This window comes from Lagenorhynchus albirostris, chromosome 19 (genome assembly GCF_949774975.1).
Source record: "Lagenorhynchus albirostris chromosome 19, mLagAlb1.1, whole genome shotgun sequence".
Lineage (NCBI taxonomy): Eukaryota > Metazoa > Chordata > Mammalia > Artiodactyla > Delphinidae > Lagenorhynchus > Lagenorhynchus albirostris.
In genome coordinates this window covers 17,155,125-17,174,506 of record NC_083113.1, presented here as the reverse complement: position 1 = coordinate 17,174,506, position 19,382 = coordinate 17,155,125, and the positions used below count along the sequence as shown (strand labels likewise).

At 48.6% G+C, this 19,382-nt stretch overlaps 1 long non-coding RNA gene across 1 annotated transcript; it reads right to left on the bottom strand.

The window, feature by feature from the left end:
- Positions 1–16,072: 16,072 nt before the first annotated feature.
- On the bottom strand, positions 16,073–19,382 carry LOC132509541 (uncharacterized). The gene is made up of 3 exons (XR_009537048.1): positions 19,221–19,382; positions 17,734–17,873; positions 16,073–16,302 (listed from the first exon to the last, which is right to left on the bottom strand). It is a non-coding gene; the product is annotated as an uncharacterized LOC132509541 (long non-coding RNA).

Sequence of the window (19,382 nt, the reverse complement as noted above, 5' to 3'; positions counted from 1 at the left end):
GAACGCCCGCACGCAGCAACGAAGACCCAATGCAGCCATTAAATAAATAAATAAATAACATATAACATAAATCTGTTAAAAAAATAGAATTGGGAATTTTGATGTTACACTGGCCTGGAGCTATGAGATTATTTAACTGGATTGGACTTGTCATTGTCTAAGAGCGTCTGAAGAAGCCATGGCACCCAAGGAGCCATGCTAGCCATAGGAGGAAGGGGTGCAGGGGAAGAATAAAGTTAAGGTTTACTTGAGCTTGTCAAGCCCAGCTCATTGAATAACATGGTTATATTCATTTTAGACGGCCCCAGGGTGCAGTAATTTGCGTCTTTGGTATGTAGCATCTGCACAACGTCTAGGGCAGCTCTCGTCTGAGGCCGGCACGACCAGATCGCCCTTGTAGGGAGGAGCTGCTACCCGGGATCAGATCTTTTTTTTTTTTTTTGTGGTACGTGGGCCTCTCACTGCTGTGGCCTCTCCCGTTGTGGAGCACAGGCTCCGGACGCGCAGGCTCAGCTGCCATGGCTCACGGGCCCAGCCGCTCCGCGGCATGTGGGATCTTCCCGGACCGGGGCACGAACCCGTGTCCCCTGCATCGGCAGGCGGACTCTCAACCACTGCGCCACCAGGGAAGCCCCGGGAGCAGATCTTGTACCCGGAGCACAGCAGCTCTGGACCATCTGCCCGCACCAGGGCCCGCGGAAGTGCGCCAGCCTGGAGGGCACCTGGCCCAGGCCTCATACTTACTCTTCTGATGTGAACACTTAATAAGGATAAATACACAGTTGCAGGAATATCTCGACAGGACCCATCTTTAAACCTGTGGCCCACTTCTGGCTCTATACTGTAAAGAATTCCGTCAAAAACCCAAAATCCTAAACCTATTTTGTGAATGGTACAATCATATTTCTTATTTCTTGTTAGGAATGCTGCCCCACTATTAAATCCCATTGGGGCATTTTGCCACTTTTTTTCATGTACTGGGAACCTCTAAATATGGAAGTGGTCTGGACCACCCTGACCCCTGAGAGGCTCTGCTGTAAGCCTCTGGTCGTCCTTTGGTTGCCTAGCAACTGAAACCCTTCCCGTGTTTAGGAAACTCCCACATACAAACCTTGAATCTTGGTGAGAAGATTCTCACCAAGCTCCCACTGGAGAAGCTGATAGTTTTGGGCCCTTATTTTCTGAGCAGCCCTGCTATGTTTAGCCCAAATTCTGAATCTGAGGCTACAAAGTGGTACAGAAAAGGAGGGCAGTATGGTGTGAACAGAATGTGGCTCTGGGGCCCGAGGTTTTCAGTGTGTGTGTGTGTGTGTGTGTGTGTGTGTGTGTTTGGGGAAGGGCTCCTGTATCCTTATTGGACTGGGTCAGAGGCATGAATTTTAATGTGGTCCTAGCTGCACAGCTTCATTTATTCTCCAAGCCTGGTTCTCCAGCCTTGCTGACAAGTCTCTAAGTTATCCAACATCTTATCAGATAATCCCTAAATTAGGTAGAGTTGGCTTCTGTTGCTTCAGTTAAGAGCCATCACTGAGACACCGTCCAGCACAATGATTATGAGCTAAGAAAGCCTGCATTCTATCGAGAGATCCTCAACCCATTAGTAATCAGAAAAATGGGACTGCGTTAAAACAGTAAAGAGACACTGCTTGAAATCCATTCACCTGGCAAAAATGCAGAAACTGGATAAAGCAAAGTCTGGCTGGGGATGTGGTTCAGAGATCCAACGGCTGTGAGGCTGGTAGCTCTGCCCTTTTTTTTTTATGCCTACTTTGGGCCTCTCCACTCTCCCACCTGGGGCAGCTCAACAGAAGAAAAGGCATTGGCCGAGTGGTGTGGGCCGCACTGCTGGCCACTTACATGGACTGGCTCACCTTCATTAATCATAAGGGTTCACTGTGACAAGCAGCATAGCTCATAATAAATGCCCAATAAATATTAGCTATGAATATTTTTTCTTGCTTTTGATTTATTTTTTGAGTAAGATTACACACACACACACTCAGAAAAAAACATATTTTTTTACAGTACAAAGCCTACATGGAGATAGGTAAGTCCCCCTTCTACCCCGATACCCAGTTCCCCTTCCCAGAGACACACCACTGTGAGCAGTTCCATGGGTATCCCTTCCCCCAATCTACTCCTCATCCGGCGTCCAGAGAGATCCTTAGGAAATCTGAAACAGGTTACATCACACCTCTGCCCATCATACCCTGGACGTCACTCTACATCCTGACTCCGGCCGCAAGGTCCCACACACTCTGGGCCCTGCCCACTGCCCTGACTCTATGCCCACGACTCTCCCTCTCTCAGGCCCCTTGCCGTCGCTCTGGCCTCCCCGACCTCCTCTGACACACTGTGGCTCATCTCGTAGCTTGCCTGGAACGACCCCCGACGTTCTTACACCTCATACTCTTCTTTCTTGCGAGGCTCTGCTCAACTATCACTTCCTCTGAGAGCCCTTCTCAGACTGCCCTCACTCTCTGCCCCCTTACTCTGCTTTTCCAGTCTCTGTCTTCCGTCTTAGAGCCAGCCAGGCCCCCAGCTTGAGGTTACGTTATCTGTTTATCAATCTGTTGCCTGTCTTGCCTCGATAATACGTCAGCTCCGGGAAATAAGGTTTGTTCACAGCTGATTCCCTAGCATCAACAAGTGCTGTTACCTGGGGGGTCTCAGGAAGGACTCACTGAGTGAGTGTGTGGGTGTACGTCCCTTCTCTCTTACAGCTCACTATTCTCACACCTTGCTTTTTCTCATCTAACCATACACCGGGGAGTCAGATCTACATTGGCATAAATAGACCTGTCTCATTATTTGTAACAGATGCTGGGTATTTCAACTGATTGGGTGCCCCATAGTTGTTTTTTTTTTTTGTGGTACGCGGGCCTCTCACTGTTGTGGCCTCTCCCGTTGCGGAGCACAGGCTCCGGACGCACAGGCTCAGCGGCCATGGCTCACGGGCCCAGCCGCTCCACGGCATGTGGGATCTTCTCGGACCGGGGCACGAACCCGTGTCCCCTGCATCGGCAGGCGGACTCTCAACCACTGCGCCACCAGGAAAGCCCGCCCCATAGTTTTTATTTAACCAGACTCTTTGCTGATGGACATAGGTTGTTCCTAGTCTTTTATTATCACAGAACAAACAAAAAAACACTGTGACGAATATACTTCTTTGGACACATGAAGAAGTATATCCATATAATAAACTCATGAATGTCAACTCATTGGATCAGATGGTATTGGATTTTTAATTTTGAGAGATGTCATTAAGTTGCACCCCCCAGAGAAGTGTCCCAAGTAACAGGGGGAGAGAGAGGTGTAGGAGATGAGGTCAGAGGGTGATGGGTGCAGGAAGCCAACACAGTTGAACTTGGAGGCTACTGTAAGGACTAGGGCTTTGATGAGTAAGATGGGGAGACTGTGGGATTTTGAGTAGAGGAGGGACAGACCTACTCATGTTTTAAAATGATCATTCTGGCTACCGTGTGGAAAGCATACTGAAGGGGACAACAGAAGCAAAGGGACCAAACAGGAGATAATGAAGGAACACAGGTGAGAGATGGTGATGACAGCCTGACTGGGGTGGTACAGTAAATGCAGTGAGAAGTGGTTGGATTTGGGATACATTTTGAAGATAGAGTGGAAAGGACTTGCTGATGGAGTAGTCAAAGCCTGAGAGATATATCTGAAGAGTCAAAGGTATCTCTCGGGATTGGGGCCTGAGCAACCGGAATGATGGGTGGCAAGGTCTAGGCAACCTGGGGTCCCACTCCTGAGGTGCTGGAAGTGAGGGCCTGGGCAGGCACCAGCTGGGCAGGTGGAGGCGTCTGGGGAAACTCAATTTCCTTACAGATGAGGTTTCCTGATCTTAGACTGTTCCTGTGGTTTCAAAGGAGTTCCATTGAACTGCAGTGAGCTAAGCTGTCCTGGGGCCCAGCTTGAACGAAAGCAGTAACTAACTCTAGCCTAGTTCCCCGGTTGGGCCCACGTTCCTCATTTCTCTTTGCTTCCCCTGTTTGCACGTGCTGGGCTACACACTTCTGTTCCCTATCATCTTAAAACGTTTCCCAGTCACTCCATTTTTAGCATCCCCTTATCTGACTGTCACCCCACCTGTTGTCGCAGGTTGCTGAGGAGGGCAGCGGTGGCTCTGTGTTGTCAAGGTGTCAGGAGGGCTCTGAACCAGAAGGGAGCTGTCAGATTCTGACTGGATGCAGAAGCTTATCGGGACATATCAAAGCTCCGGAGAGGAAGGCAAGATCAACAGATGAGACACCGTCATCCAAGGTCAAACAGCTCCAGATGACGCAACACTCTCAGGCTCACCCCTGCGTCCTCTTACACAGCCCAGAAAACAAGCAGCCCCACCTGTCTTCCAGGCTCGGCCACACTGGCCCCTGACACAGCGAGCTTGTTCCCATCGCAGGGCTTTGGTACTTGCTGTCCCCTCTAGCTGGAATGCTCTCCACACGGCTGGTTCCTTCTCACTGGTTCAAAATCCCTCCTCAGCCCAAGCCTGTCCTGACAGCCTCACCTAAAGAAAACCCTAGGCCAGACTCTCTCTCTAGGTTTCCTTGTTTGTTTCCTTCCTTTACTTGAAATCCCTGGTTTGTGTGTTTACCTGTTTAACTCTGTGTCTTGTTCACTCATGTCCCCAGCACCCATGCACAGGGTAAGGGCTCAGGACCTTTGATGACTGGGAAGCGGAACTCTGGGGAAAGGTATGGCGTCGTGGAGAGGAAGCTCGCATGCATACATTTGTGTGAATCACTCTGAGGTATACTTGGTTGAGCTGGACTTGAGATGCTGCACTGCCCACTCCCACGATGCAGCTGTGTGCGGTCACTGAAGCTTTGTGATTCTGTAAAACAACTTAGTCAGAATTCCCCTGAGACTCCAGCACCAGTGATGTCCCAATACTGGTGACTTGGGCCACAGAATGGAGATAAAAGAGAGAAGGCAAAAAGCACAGGTTCTGACCTATTCTTTGCTTGTATCATCAGCTAGTAAGCTCTTTCAGGCACATCCAACTTCCATCCTTTCACTCCACAAGTATTTGAGTGCCTATTATATGCAAGGGACTATGCTAGGTTTTCTCCTAAGGACAGACTTCAAAATAGTCATTTCCAGAAGAGCCAATCTTACTTAAACTCAATACTAACATCCCATGAGAAGGGGTGGGGTCACCCCAGGAGGCACTGCCCTTTTCTAAGCTGAAAGGGGGTTTCCCAAGAGATTCCTGACCTGGGAATCAGCTATGCATGGCTGGGGATGCGGATGGAGAAAAGAGGCCCCTCCCTTAGCATTTTAAGATAATGAGAGCAGCCCTATCTGGCAATCTTGAGACCTTTCCAGTAAGTTTCTGTTGCCAATCAAATGCAGATAGTAAAATGGCACAAATCACTTTGGTAGAGAACTAAAGATAATTATGTTGCCTTCGTCTCCTGTGTATCATACTGAAATGTATACACATGTCACGCATGGCCTAATAATAAGTGTACTGGTCAGATGAATGACCACAGTGAACACATTCATTTAAATAAATTGTAAAGAAAAGAAACACTTACCATCTTATTTTGTGCTTTCTATGTTCCTCACCTTTTAATATTTCTTTCTTTTACTTCCCTTGCCATCCTTTGGGATTAAGTTGTTTTATTTCTTTTCATTTCTCATATCATTCTCATGTTGATTTCTCACATCACTGACTTGGATATTTTATGTCCTGTTTTATTACTTTACTGGTTATTTTAGATATTTTAATATATTAGGGGCTTCCCTGGTGGCGCAGTGGTTGAAAGTCCACCTGCCAATGCAGGGGACACGGGTTCGTGCCCCGGTCCGGGAAGATCCCACATGCCGTGGAGTGACTGGGCCCATGAGCCATGGCCGCTGAGCCTGCGCGTCCGGAGACTGTGCTCCGCAACGGGAGAGGCCACAACAGTGAGAGGCCCGCGTACCGCAAAAAAAAAAAAAAAAAAAAAATATATATATATATATATTAGGAGTGCCTTAGTTGCTTCCTCCCTTTCTTTCTTCTTCCCTTTAAATAGCACAAATTGAGGAAAAACCAATCCAGATGGCATCTAACTATGTGAATCTAGTAGAGCAGCTCTCAAAATGTGGTCTGGAGACCCCCTGGGGGGCCTAGAGATCGTTTCAGTGATCTGTGGGATCAAAACTATTTTCATAATGATATTAAGATACTAATTCCTTTTTTTTTTATCTCATTCTCTCACAAGTGAATGTACAACGGAGTTTTTCAGAGACTACCTGACGTGATATCACAATGGACTGAATGAAGAACAGATATGAGAAAACAGCTGCCTTCTATTAAGCTAGACATTAAAGAGATCTGCAAAAATGTAAAACAATGCCACTCTTCTCAGTAGTTTTTTTTTTTGAAAACAAAGTTATTTTCATGGAGATATGCTATTTATATTAACATATAATGGTCTTACAATTATTATTTTTAAATAAATTAATACATATTTAAAAAATAAAAGTCTTAATTTCTAATATGGTAAATGTCAATAGCTTTCGTAAATGTCAACATCTAAAATCTATAAAAATGTAAAAAGTCTCTTTGGGGTCCTCAGTAATTTCTAAGAGTATGAAAGGGTCCTGAGATCAACAAGTTTGAGAACTGTTGGTCCAGTAAGATGACCAACATGCTCGTTCTGATGAATGCAATTGCACAGACATAAAACATCATGCTACTTGGTGTTTAAGCATCTAATGATTCAAAATTTCATAGTTAAAGTTTAATGCCACTTAAACTTTCATAGACGTGAGTTTAAAGTCTGCCTGGTGAAATGCAAAGCTTTTTGATGTATTAAGTGAGATGTAAAAACCAGAACAATTCTATCACAAGATAGAAAGTAACAAAACTGGTTTAGATAAATAATTTATAATTGCTCTGCACAGGCCAACATGTTCATCACTTTATGCTAGTCAAGAATCTTGTTCTAAAGATTTTTTGCACTGGAGTTTTTCTTTTTGTTTTATGGGACAGGATTACTTCACCTTCATTTAGGTGGCGATATGCTGTTCTAAAATATAGATAGAATGTCTGATCTTAGAAGTTATATTAACTGGAGGAAGGGGAAGGCTCAATACTAATTATACTTGCCAGTGTCATCCTGAAAAAAACTGTACATTTGATTTTTTGTCAGCAAAGGTTAAAGAAAGGGGTTAAAGGATTAAAGAAAGGGGACTTCCCTGGTGGTCCAGTGGTTAAGACTTCACCTTCCAACGCAGGGGGTGCAGGTTCAATCCCTGGTCATGGAGCTAAGATTCCACACGCCTCGTGGCCAAAAAAACAACAAAACAAACCCCCCATAAAACAGAAGCAATACTGTAACAAATTCAATAAAGACTTTAAAAATGGTCCATATCAAAAAAAAATCTTTAAAAAAGTATCCTTAAAAAAAACGATTAAGAAAAGCTCATCAGGGTAAAATTTATGAACATACTTAGTGTGCTTTATGCGTGGGAGGTTTGCAAAGCCACAGTGAAAGCCCCTATTTTGCAGTTAGAGTACTTGATAACATCTAGTTCATATAATCTAGCTCAATGCAACTACTGTTGCACCTGCTGATAAAATAAATAATTCCTGGGGCATTGTGCGGTGTATTATCGTTTGGCAAATATAAAATTATGTTAAACATGTACTTTCAAGCCACCCACTCCATCCTGCTTGCATAATGTCCCTCTGAGATCGTCACCAGATCACCTGGCAGAGGCTATATGCCTCCATCCCCACTTAGGTGGAGAACCGATGGCTTACGGGAAGTCTACTAAGAGCCCAACTCTAGCATTTACAATATCACCCCCATGAGGAAGCCCTGCCACAGGGGCAGGGTACAGAGTGATAAGAGGAAGGCGGGGAAGAGTGAAATGATTTGTGGACTTGAAGATTTTCTACCAGCATTAACAACGCCGCCTCGAACATCCTTGCACGTGTCTTTTCGTACACTTGTGGGAAAATTCCTCAAAGGAGGGAAATACTGTGAGCCCTGGCATCCGCATCTTCAGTTTCAGCAGAAACTGCCAACTACTCTCCAAAGTGAGAGCATAAATCCAGCTCTTTCTGCAAAGCAAAAAAAGAGACTCATAGTACAGAAACCCCACTACCACTACCGCCTTCCTTCCCACGAGCTCTTCTTCCAACTCTGGGCTTGTAGTCAACATAAGGTCATGACTGGGAGGGAACAGACCAGGCATGCACTACCTGCCAACAGGAAAAGGAGCTCAGATGAGGCCTGAGACCCTCAAAGTAACCCAGTGGATTGGCATATGCGCCAGACAAACACATGGCATGTACGTGTATATGGACTATGTGTGTATGTCCATATACATATATACACATGGGCAAAGTGGGGCAGAGAACCTTTCCAGGCCCCTGGGGTAAAGGAGAGTGGTCCCTCTCCCCATTCCTCATCTTTCTTAACCAAATCCAGATTGTTAGGAACATTCAAGGAGAGCATAAAGGTAGAATGATACAATTAAATGTAGCAGAGAGGGGTTTCTCCCCCCATTCTGTTGTTTATATGGGAAGCGTACCTGTGCTGGGGAGAAATGGTGACTGGAAGAAAGTCTGGGTCCTGGAGGAGAGCTCAGATTGACAATGGAGTAAAAGGAAAATAAGATGCTGGGATTCTGAGGGAGGATCTAGGGGGGTGGCAGTGTTAAGCGTCCTGGTTCGTGGGGATGAGAACGTAGCTTCTGTTGTTTCTGGGCCATATAACATGGGCCCAGACAAGACACAGTTCCTGTGGAACCGTGAAGCATAATCTATCATGTATTTATGTGTTTTTGTCAAGGAAACTGGAGTCATCTTGGATCGATGTGGTTTAAGCAGAGCTGAGGTGGGGAAAAGGCAGAGGTGATGCAGAGTCAGGGGACGGGACACTGGGAGACAGAATCAGAGGCCCTGCCTGCACACAGTGACGGGCTGTGTCAGGACCCCAGCCCTCTGGGGACAGTTGAACACGTGGCCCCACTTTCTTCTTAGGTACTCATGTGTCTAGGGATTCTAGAGTGGTTTTGTGAGACAGGGCTGAGGAATAGCCAATTCAATTGGATTCTGACTAGGGAAGACAGACCAAACAAGGAGTGAGGGCAGGGGCAGGGACAGGAGTACGTGAGCAAACTCATATGCAAGTTCATTTGGTTAGCCCAGGAAAAGATGTAACACAGGATATCTGAATTATGAAAGCGGAACCACATGTGAAAGAATAATCATGGCTTGAGATCTAGAGAAGATAAACTAGATTTGTGGAAACAGAGTTTGGGGGGAAACGGGGCTGAGTGACCTGAGAAAGAGCTCAACTCTTGAACTTCCCCTTCCTGACACATTGCAAGTTCAAGCATAAATGTTCTTGGCTCCTGGGAGACCCTGAGATGGCAGAAAGTACCTGTGTCTCTGCACCTTGTTCCACAAGTTGGTAAATGTCCATTCAGGGCTGAACTCTGAGAGCCATCTGCTGGGGAATGGCATGAGGCTAGTCACCCAAAACACAGAGCAAGTGCCTGGGAGAAAGCGCCTTAACATCTGACCCAGAAAAGGAAAAGGATGAGAGGCCCAAGTGACCCAGGGTCACCCAGTGGGGGAACAAGGTGAGGAATTCACTGCCAGTGGACGGGTGAAGCCAGACTAGTAAAGGTCAAGAAAACTGAGTGAGGACTTGAGATAAACTGGTGGAGGGATTACATAAATTGAGGTGGGGAGGCACCTAGCAGAACTGGTCTTCCTCGTCAGAGTACGGAAACGCCCTGGTATTCAGCTGGCCTATATCTAACAGTCCTTACCTCTGTGCTGAGCCTGTTTCCTTTGTGGTGACCAGCTGTGAGTGGATACCTGGAGTCTTGCCTGCCAAACATCCTTTCCTCCTTCTTCTGGTAACAGCATCCCACTTTTCCTTTAGTCAATCACTCCTTCTCTCCTCTCAGTCCATGTGGCATGGGGTGGGGGGTTGGGGGTAAAAGGCTGGCTCCAAACCAGCTGCAGGGGAAGGCCTGCCACCCAGACTTGGGTTCAGGTCCAAGCCAGTCCATCCAGAGTCAACCATTTCTAGATTCTTCTGGAATGATTTGGAAAGAGGCACACTCTTTCCACAGGGTTGTTAGGCTGGTAAAATGTAATCTTGGAACTTTGGGGAGCCACCTTCGCCACTACTTGGAAAGGGCCTGCCTGAGAATGAAGCTGGCATAAGAAAACAAGCTAAGACATGGAGACACATGACCAACAGCTTCGTTTAAGCACCTGGATCGGGCCATTCCTGAAGCAGCTTTGCCCCAGACTCTTCAATTACACAGCCAAAACTTCCCATTTTTCCTTAATCAGCCTGGGCAACTTTCTGTCCCTTAGAACCAAGATATTAATACAAACAGTTGGTAAATAATTTGTCACCAATAATGAAGAATGGATGTTTCTGAAATATATCTTTTATGATATTTCAAAAATAAATGAGAGCAGAGTTGAAGCTATCTTTCTCGTAATTTCACCAACTCATTTGCATTTGGACATGCAAGGGTTAGAGGCAAAGCACATGGACAAGGAACGGCACACAGTCCTGGGCCTGCTGGGGACTGCCTCCGCTGCTCTAATACATCAGATACTTGGTTAACAACAATAACTTAAAACAGAAGAAGTGTGTTCTGCAGGGTTTTTAAAAATAAATAAATTTATTTATTTATTTATTATTTTTGGCTGCGTTGGGTCTTCGTTGCTGCGCGTGGGCTTTCTCTAATTGCAGCGAGCGGGGGTACTCTTTGTTGCGGTGCGTGAGTTTCTCGTTGCGGGGGCTTCTCTTGTTGCAGAGCACAGGCTCTAGGCGTTTGGGTTTCAGTAGCTGTGGCTTGCAGGCTTTAGAGCTCAGGCTCAGTAGTTGTGGCGCACGGGCTTAGTTGCTCCATGGCATGGGGGATCTTCCCAGACCAGGGCTCGAACCCTTGTCGCCTGCGTTGGCAGGTGGATTCTTAACCACTGCGCCACCAGGGAAGTTCCTGTTCTGCAGTTTTAAAAGTGTTTCCACACATATAATCACAATTGAGTCATAAGATAATCACTGAAGTTGGTTTCTTATGCCTTTTTCATCAGCGAGGCTCCAAGGTCCAGAGAAGCTAAGTAGCTTCCTCAAAGATATACAGCCAGCAATGTTCACACCTGAACCAGAATCTCTGTTGATCCTCCAGGTCCAGTGCTCCTTTTACTCCACCAGCTTCCTGAAAAGACAGGAGCCAGTGGGTGGGACTCAGAGGCAGCAGTACAGAATTTTGTCCAACATCCACTGGGTGTGCTGCAAGGAACACTAAAGGGCTAAATGTTAGGATCCTGGGAAGGGAAACGAGTCTGCTGGGGCCTCTGCCTGGGTCGCGGAGAACAGGGAATATTATAGAGAACTTCCTGTGGGCTTGGCACTGTTCTAAAGGTTTCACATGCTCTAAACCACGATGCTAGCTCTCCCAAAAGGCTCTCACTGCAAGGTGTCAGGAAGAAAAAGGCGCACTCCTTTCTCCAGAGATGGAGACACCAGCCCACATCCTTATTTGTCTTTCATTCCTTCATTCAGCTATATTTACAGAGTATCTGCTCCACGTCAGGCCTTGCTCAAGGTGCGGGGAATACTATGGTCAACGAGACAGAGAAGCTACCAGCTCGCACGAGGTTTACGTTCTGGAAGTGCCCTGGAGTTGGAGGATACTGGTACATCCTTTCAGGTCTAGCATTTGGACTCTCCAGGAATGAGATGCACGTTAGACGATTACTATGTGACCAAACTAATAAAAGACTCCAGGGACCTCCCTGGCGGTCCAGTGGTTAAGACTCCGCGTTTCCGTTGCAGGGGTCTCAGGGTCGATCCCTGGCTGGGGAACTAAGATCCTGCATGCTGCGCAGTGCGGCCAAAAAAATAATAATAATAATAGGGCTTCCCTGGTGGTGCAGTGGTTGAGAGTCCGCCTGCCGATGCAGGGGACATGGGTTCGTGCCCCGGTCCGGGAGGATCCCACATGCCGCGGAGCGGCTGGGCCCGTGAGCCATGGCCGCTGAGCCTGCGCATCCGGAGCCTGTGCTCTGCAACGGGAGAGGCCACAACAGTGAGAGGCCCGCGTACCGCAAAAAATAAATAAATAAATAAAATAAAAATGCTTGTTTGCTTAACCTGAAAGCATGCCTACGTGCGTGTTTCTAATTATTAGGCACAACAAAGGGCTTTTACCGGAGCATCATAAAACCAAGCCTGCGACCTGAGCAGCACTTCTCAGTCACCAGGAAGTGTCGACAAACAAGATGACTTCAGATCCTGGTAAAACACGACGAAGAAAACACAACGGAGTATTGTAGTAAGGAGGAGAGGACGCCTTTAGATGGAGCTGTCAAGACAGGGCTTCCTGAGGAAAGACAGAGAAGTAATCAACTATTGCCTTTCTGCCAATGGCACGGCGATCTTGGTAAAAGCCTGACCCCGGAGCAGAGCCAGATGAGGAGAGGCAGCTCCAGCTCTGCCGCCTCGCTAGGAGCCTGGAGACTTCCTTTTGGAGGCCGCCACCCTCTCGCTCAATAAAAAGTCAGAGTGAAGTGAAGTTCTTAGGTGGCTGCCCATGCTCTGGGAAAGGGCCTTTGATGGCATGGAGTAGAAGGACTCAGGAGAGGGCCACGCTGTTGGGGACAAGGCAAGGGGTTCACTTCCAAGAGATGGACGGAACCAGGGAGGGGGGAAGAGAGGAGGGTTAGCGAGATGCTAATGGGAATACTGCACAGTGCTGAACGGGGCTAGCGTGAGGCAGAGGAGACTGACAAGGTCATGGCCACGAGGCAGAGAGACATCGTTTCTGCTCCTTGGAACTTCTGACTCAAGCTGTCCACATTCTCTCTGCTGAGCAAGAGAGGAACGGGAGAAGTTGCCGTTGGAATGCTCTGGGAGTTTGTCCAGCACGTGAGCATGACCTGTCCCACGTGTGGCCACCGGAAAAAAGTTGAGGATCACTCCAGGAAGGAGTTTACTTGTCTGGTTACAATTTACAATAGAGGACTATTTTCAGTCTCGTGAAGTGTTTTTGCAAATGTTCCCTCACTTACTCCCCCAAACAATCCTGCTCTATTCACACAAGGCTACAACCCACAAGGAAGCCCAGAGAGGTTAAGCGACTCCCCAGGACCTCACAGCTGATCCAGACAGAGCCCACATGGGAATCCAGCCTGTCTCCCCGACTGCCTGGCTGACATCCCTGAGCTCTACCTTTGGAAGGTTCAGGAGGGAACCAGGCTAAAAGGCATTCAGAGTGGCCAGCTGGCTCCCTTTCGACCTCCCCTTCTGCCTCTGGTCCCTGTGTTCACAACTGAGACTTACGGTTTCACATGAGCACCAGGTGTCCAGAACAGGACTGTGAACTTGAACAACATCACAAAGCCACTGGACCTACTCTTCCTCTGGGACAGTGGCTCTCAAACCTTAGCGTACACCAAAATCTCCTGAAGGGCTGGTTAAAAGACAAATCGCAATGCTCTACCCCCAGAGTTTTTGATTCAGCAGGTGTAGCGTGAGGGGTCAAGAATGTCCGTTTCCAGCAAGTTCCCAGGTGACGCTGATGCTGCCGGCCCAGAGGCCACACTTTGAGAACTGCTGTATCTATGATACAATAGGTGTCTCCCCCTCTTGGAGGGGAGAGTGGTTATGGGACTCTGGAATCCTCATGAGAATAATTCTGCAGGTGGAGGAGTAGGAAGGATGAGAGGGCTAGAAGAATTCAATAGAGACCTAAGGAGGCTGGTCTTCCATAAGCGACACCATAGAAAAATCCAATAAAGAAAAGAAGTAGCAGGAAAAGATCGAGAAGTCAGCGGGAAGCAGTGAGATGTGAAGGAGAGGATAGAACGCTGTGGTCCAGCCTCGCGTTTCCCTTCAGTTATCAAACAGCAGTATCACAACTTCTGTGTCCCCACACCACCTGCAATATGATTTACTTATGGAGTTTTAAGAAATCGACTTATTTTTCTCACATACAATTTAGTCTTATGCTAAACAAAGATAAAATAATAATAGTAACAGCCAGTACTATACGTGCCTGCTATGCCCCAGGCACCCACTTACATACACACATTTATACATAAATGTACACGTGTATACACACACACACACGCGTGCATGCATACATATACACATTCACTTCAATCCTCACAGCAACCCTACAAGGTAGGTGTGTTATTATTCCCATTCCACAAATGAGGAAACTGAGGGAGGCCTGGAGATGAGTCACCCTGCCCAAGGTTACGCAGCTAACAAGTAGCAGAACCAGGACTCCAAGCCACACAGCTGGCTCCAGAGTCCATGCTCTCAACTCCGGAAACTAGGGCTTTAGTGGGTTAACTATAGGTTAGGTAACTTGCCAAAGAACACGTGGCCAGAAATGGGATGGGAACCGAGATCTGAATATAACTTGATGACCCTAAAACTTGAGTGTTTCACTCCTGCATACATCTCCCTATGGGTTATGTGTGGTGATGGCAATGAAGGGGGTGCTGAGCTGGGATGGGCTCTGGAGAGGAGCTTGGAGCTTTGCCTCAATTAGCCCTGGATACAGCTCCCTCCATTGACTTGGGCTTGAGATGCCATCTTGTCTTCTCAGTACCCCTTGACCTTTAGTAAAAATGAAGCAGAAGCTGACTTTCACTGGTCCACATCATAAAACAACTGTTTTGGGGTTTGAAATATAAAATTATATCAAATATGCTTTTTCAAAGTGGTTACTCCATCGCGTACCATACCCTCTCTCCCCAAATACCCCTACCACCCTCCGTTCCTCAGAGACTAAAGGGGATGCGTCAGCCAGGCCTGGGAAACAAACGCTGGCCTATGGAAAAGTCTCTTAATACTCTGCAGGCCAGAGCAGGGCGTGCTTTCAGGACAAGTCTCTGTTGACCTCAGGAAAGCGCTGGACAGGGTTGGGGTGTGACATGCAGTGTAGCGTTTCTCATTCCGTATCAGCCTAGAGGGTTGTAAAAGGGGGAGGAGGTGAGGCCAGCGACGCCCGGCTTGGTCCTTCTCTCCCTGCTTATCCAGCCTTAACACCTGGACAGGAGCAGAACAGACCGTCCCCAGGCAACCATGGGTGGAAAGGAGGTAACAGCAGGGGTCTAAGGATCCTAGGAACCACCTGTGGCTTGACTTCTGCTCCAGAATGAGATTCCTCAGTAATATTCGTAGTCAGCAAGGGTGGCAAGAAAAGACTCAAGGAGAAAAGCCACTCTCCTCCTTCCCGCTATTTCCTTGCCCATGAGTCTGTGTCATTCACTTAAAATCAGAATGTCACAAACATCTGTAGAAAACAATAACAGTAAAATGATGCAAGTAAAGTTAGTCAAGAGACACAGAGAACAGTGTCTCCTCTATGTTCCTACTAGTCTGGAAAGTGGGCCTGTGCAGCAGGCCAGTGAAGCCGGGAGACAGAGGGAGATGGAGGGGTGAATGACAGACGCCAGGTCCCCGTGGGGTTCCCTACGTCGTCAGGTCTCCCCAGTGCCTGGGGGCAATCAAAGCCCTGACAGACAGCAGAGCAAGACACTCTTGTACTCCAATAGGTAACCAGAGGGGCCTTCAAAAACCACACATCAGATCATTTCATTTCTCTGCGGAAAGCCCTTCCACGGGTTCCCATAACTTTGGGGATGAAACCCGAATCCTCCCCTTGCACTACCTGTGAGCCTTCCCTCCCCGCTGTCGCGACTCCGACCTCATTTCCCCTCAGTCTCCCTCAGGGGCATTCTGCCCCAACCACACTGGCCTCCTTTCAGTTCCTCCAACACACTGAGCTCTGTGTTGCCTCAGGGTCTTTGCACAAACTGTCTTGTCCTCCCTCAGCTCTTCCATAGCCCCAGCAGGGCTCCTTCAAGTCTCTGCTCAAGTGCCACCCCTTCAGGGAACACTTCCCCACCATTCAGTTGAAGCCCTCTCACCCCCCGCACGCACACCGTAACTCTATTGTACCATCCGATTTTATTTCCTTCATAGAATGTGCCGCACAATATATATCTATATCCTCTATATTCACGTAGATACTGTTGTATTCTCCCCCTATCCCCACCAACTGGAATGTAAATCCCATGAAGGCAAGAACGACGTCTGTCTTGTTTGGTGCTCCGGCCCCTTTCATTCACGGAGAGGTGAAACGCATGATCTGGTTGTCACCTTGCCCTCAGTTTCCTGATCCAAGAGCCTTGTGGGAGCATCTGGGGAAGCTACAGCTGTCCGGGGCGCATGACGCTGGAGAGAAGGAAGGAGGTACCACAGAAACTAGGCATAGGACCTGGGAAAGAGAGGAGGTGTGAGCACAAGTGCAGACTCTCATTCTCCAGACAGCAGTGGGCTTAGGGGACCTGCCTCGACTCAGAACGCCTTTCTGGGCTGGCTGGAGCCCCTGGACTTGAAAGCCAGCACCCCAACTTCTAGGAAATCTACTCTGCTGGCCAAAGAATGCCGTGTGATGCAAAACTCGAGAGATTAACCTGCTTTGACTGGATCATGCTGAGAAAGGAACAGGAACTTGGTGAATGCAACGTAGCTCTGGGTTGGGGTGGAGAGGAAGGGAGGTGAAGAAAGAACAGAAGGAAGGGGTCAGACACAGTAACAGGAAACAGGAAGAAAATCTGGGTTATGTGAATTGTGGATGTAAAGAGAGGCCTGGGAGCACAGTCAGAACTTGGATTCTGAGAGATCAGTTCACAGGGGCAGAGACTTGCGGGGAGGCCGAGCACCAGCTGCGGAAGAGCTCACCAAGTGCTCTTCCTCTCTGACCAGTGACTCCTGTGGATGGGAAAACTCTGTGGCCCTAGAAGAGAACAGCCAGCAAGGTGCTTACACACCTACACCCCCTCCCAGAAGCCTGGTGACTTGCCCTGGGAGCACTTTGGGAAGCACCCCGATTGCTGTCGGTGTTCGGGGAAGTGGGGTGCAGAGCACACACCACATAAGCACTGAGACTTCTGTAAGTGGAAGGTGCCACTCTGAGCAACAATCTGCCAGGCCACACTGGAGCCCCAGGCAGAGTGGTCCGTCCCCAGCCAGGCCGGTATGTCTTTCTCCTCATCTGGTCCTTTAACTCATCATTTCTCAAAAGATATGTTGAGACACACTGGTATGTGGCAACCAGCGGCAAGAAACACACGTTTCCTGGTATAATTGAAAGGACCAGGGTTTGTGAGTTTAAGTAAACAAAGAAATGAGCAGATACAAGGTGAGCTGTTACGATGTCATTGCCAGTTAGGAGTATTCCGTTACACATTCTAGACAGAGCGAGAAGGGGGGACATCACAGTGCAGACTGGGGGTCGCACAGGACCTGAGCGTAGCACGTCCTGACATAGAACTCCTTCCTTTGGTGCTTTGGGAACTTGCCTTTTCCCACTCTCACGTCCTGTGGTTCAAGCAGGGCTGACCCCAGCCTTCAGCCACATGCTGCAGGCATGTGCAGCGGCTAAAACACTCCCGGCCGGCAGGGCCAGCCTTGAGATCCCGGCTGCGACCTCAGGACAGGAGACACTCCGTCTGCACAGGCTGTGATCCTAGACTGCCAAAGAACGCTACTTGGAACAATCTTACTGAGAAAAGGGCCATCCAACTCCTCTTTTCCCTCAAACCCAGTTCACCCTTCTAGAGAGAGCCCAAGAGGCATCTGGGAGAGTTAGCCAGAATCTGACACTGGTACGGCTCGCAGACAGTCATGTTTGTCATCACCTTACCTTCATGTGGCAGGAGGGCACTTCTGAAACTTCCAAATCCTTGTAGGAACACTTCTTGTCCGGGAAAGGTAGAAGCGGCAAGTCTGAGGCGTCGGGATGAGGTAGGGGGCAGATGGGCCCCTGGACAGAGTAGCTGGAGCCTGTCGAGCAGCGTAAATTGGAGCTTTGCTTTCCCTGGACGCTCCAAGGGCAAAGTTAGTGGCAGGAGCTGAGCCCTGCTGAGTCAAGAGATAAGACGGTCACATCTATCACTCCTGAGGTCAGGGAAACCTCCCCAGCTGCACATGCACAGGAAGGCTCCTCGGGGGTCAAAAAGGGAGGGTGGGGCTTCCCTTGTGGCACAGTGGTTAAGAATCTGCCTGCCAATGCAGGGGACACGGGTTCGAGCCCTGGTCCGGGAAGATCCCACATGCCGCGGAGCGGCTGGGCCCGTGAGCCGTGGCCGCTGAGCCTGCGCGTCCAGAGCCTGTGCCCCGCAACGGGAGAGGCCACAACACTGAGAGGCACGCGTACCGCAAAAAAAAAAAAAAAAAAAAAAGGGAGGGTGCACCACCCCATAATAAGTGCTGTCAAACCTCCCACAGGCCTCTGTGCTGGACTCCATCTTGGCAAAAAGATGCGCACGCGTATTGGGAGGGTCCTAGGGCAGGTCAGGTGTGGAAAAGAAACGAGATAATTGGCCAAAGGGAAACAATGACGCGGAAGAACTGCCGCTATGTAAATGATTTGACTGCCTCTTTACTGCACTCCTCCTCATTAGGGAGGACGCCCATACTCTTTCTCTCCAGGTGTGTATTTGTGCCTTGCTTCCGTCTTAAATAAACTGTTTCTCTGTGTGCTCTCCCACTTGTTGTGCTGTGTCTTCAATAATAAACTTGGTACCGGACTTTACAGTTTTTGTCTCTTTGAGAAATTCATTTTTCAAACGGGGCAAGAGCCAGGGGAACCTTGCTTCTAGCCTCTCGTCCCGGGTGCTCTAGCGGCTGGGATTCCTGGTTTTCATCCAGGCTACCCAGGTCCAATTCCTGGGCAGGGAACTCAGGTTTCACTTCAAGCCACTACTCACTGCTGTCTCTCCCAGAACAAGGAGAGGAATCAGGGCAATTGAGTAGCCAGCCCCTCCCTGAGACACCGGATGGGATTTCTGACAAGTAGCCTCTTTACTGCATCGAGGACGTCACTAACCCTTGTATGAGGGAGAGGGAAAGGAAGCACTGACAGATGTTTCAAAGAAGCAAATGGTAGAAGCTCAGTCAGTCAAGGGTGGCGAAAAGGCACATAATATCAGGGAGGTACTTTATCCTAGTTTTTCTCAACTCAAGCAGAACACTGTCAGAGAGCCTCACTTGATTCCACAAGTCTCTGCATCTATGACCGGCCTGGCAGCCTCATCCACGTCCTCAGCCAAATGCTGCCAGGACCTGCCACTTCCACCCCTTCAACGGCCCAGTCCAGACGCGTCCGCATTCGCGTTTACCTAGTCTCACCTCTGCTTCCACCGCAGCACGCTCTGTGGCCCACGGTTCTCAGCTGGACTGGGCACTGAGGATACAGCAGCGTGGCTTTCCTGGACAACTGGGGCTGTCCCTCCACCAACCACGTGGGGTGGCTGCTGCCTCAGTGGCCATGCTCCTGGCTCCTATCCTACA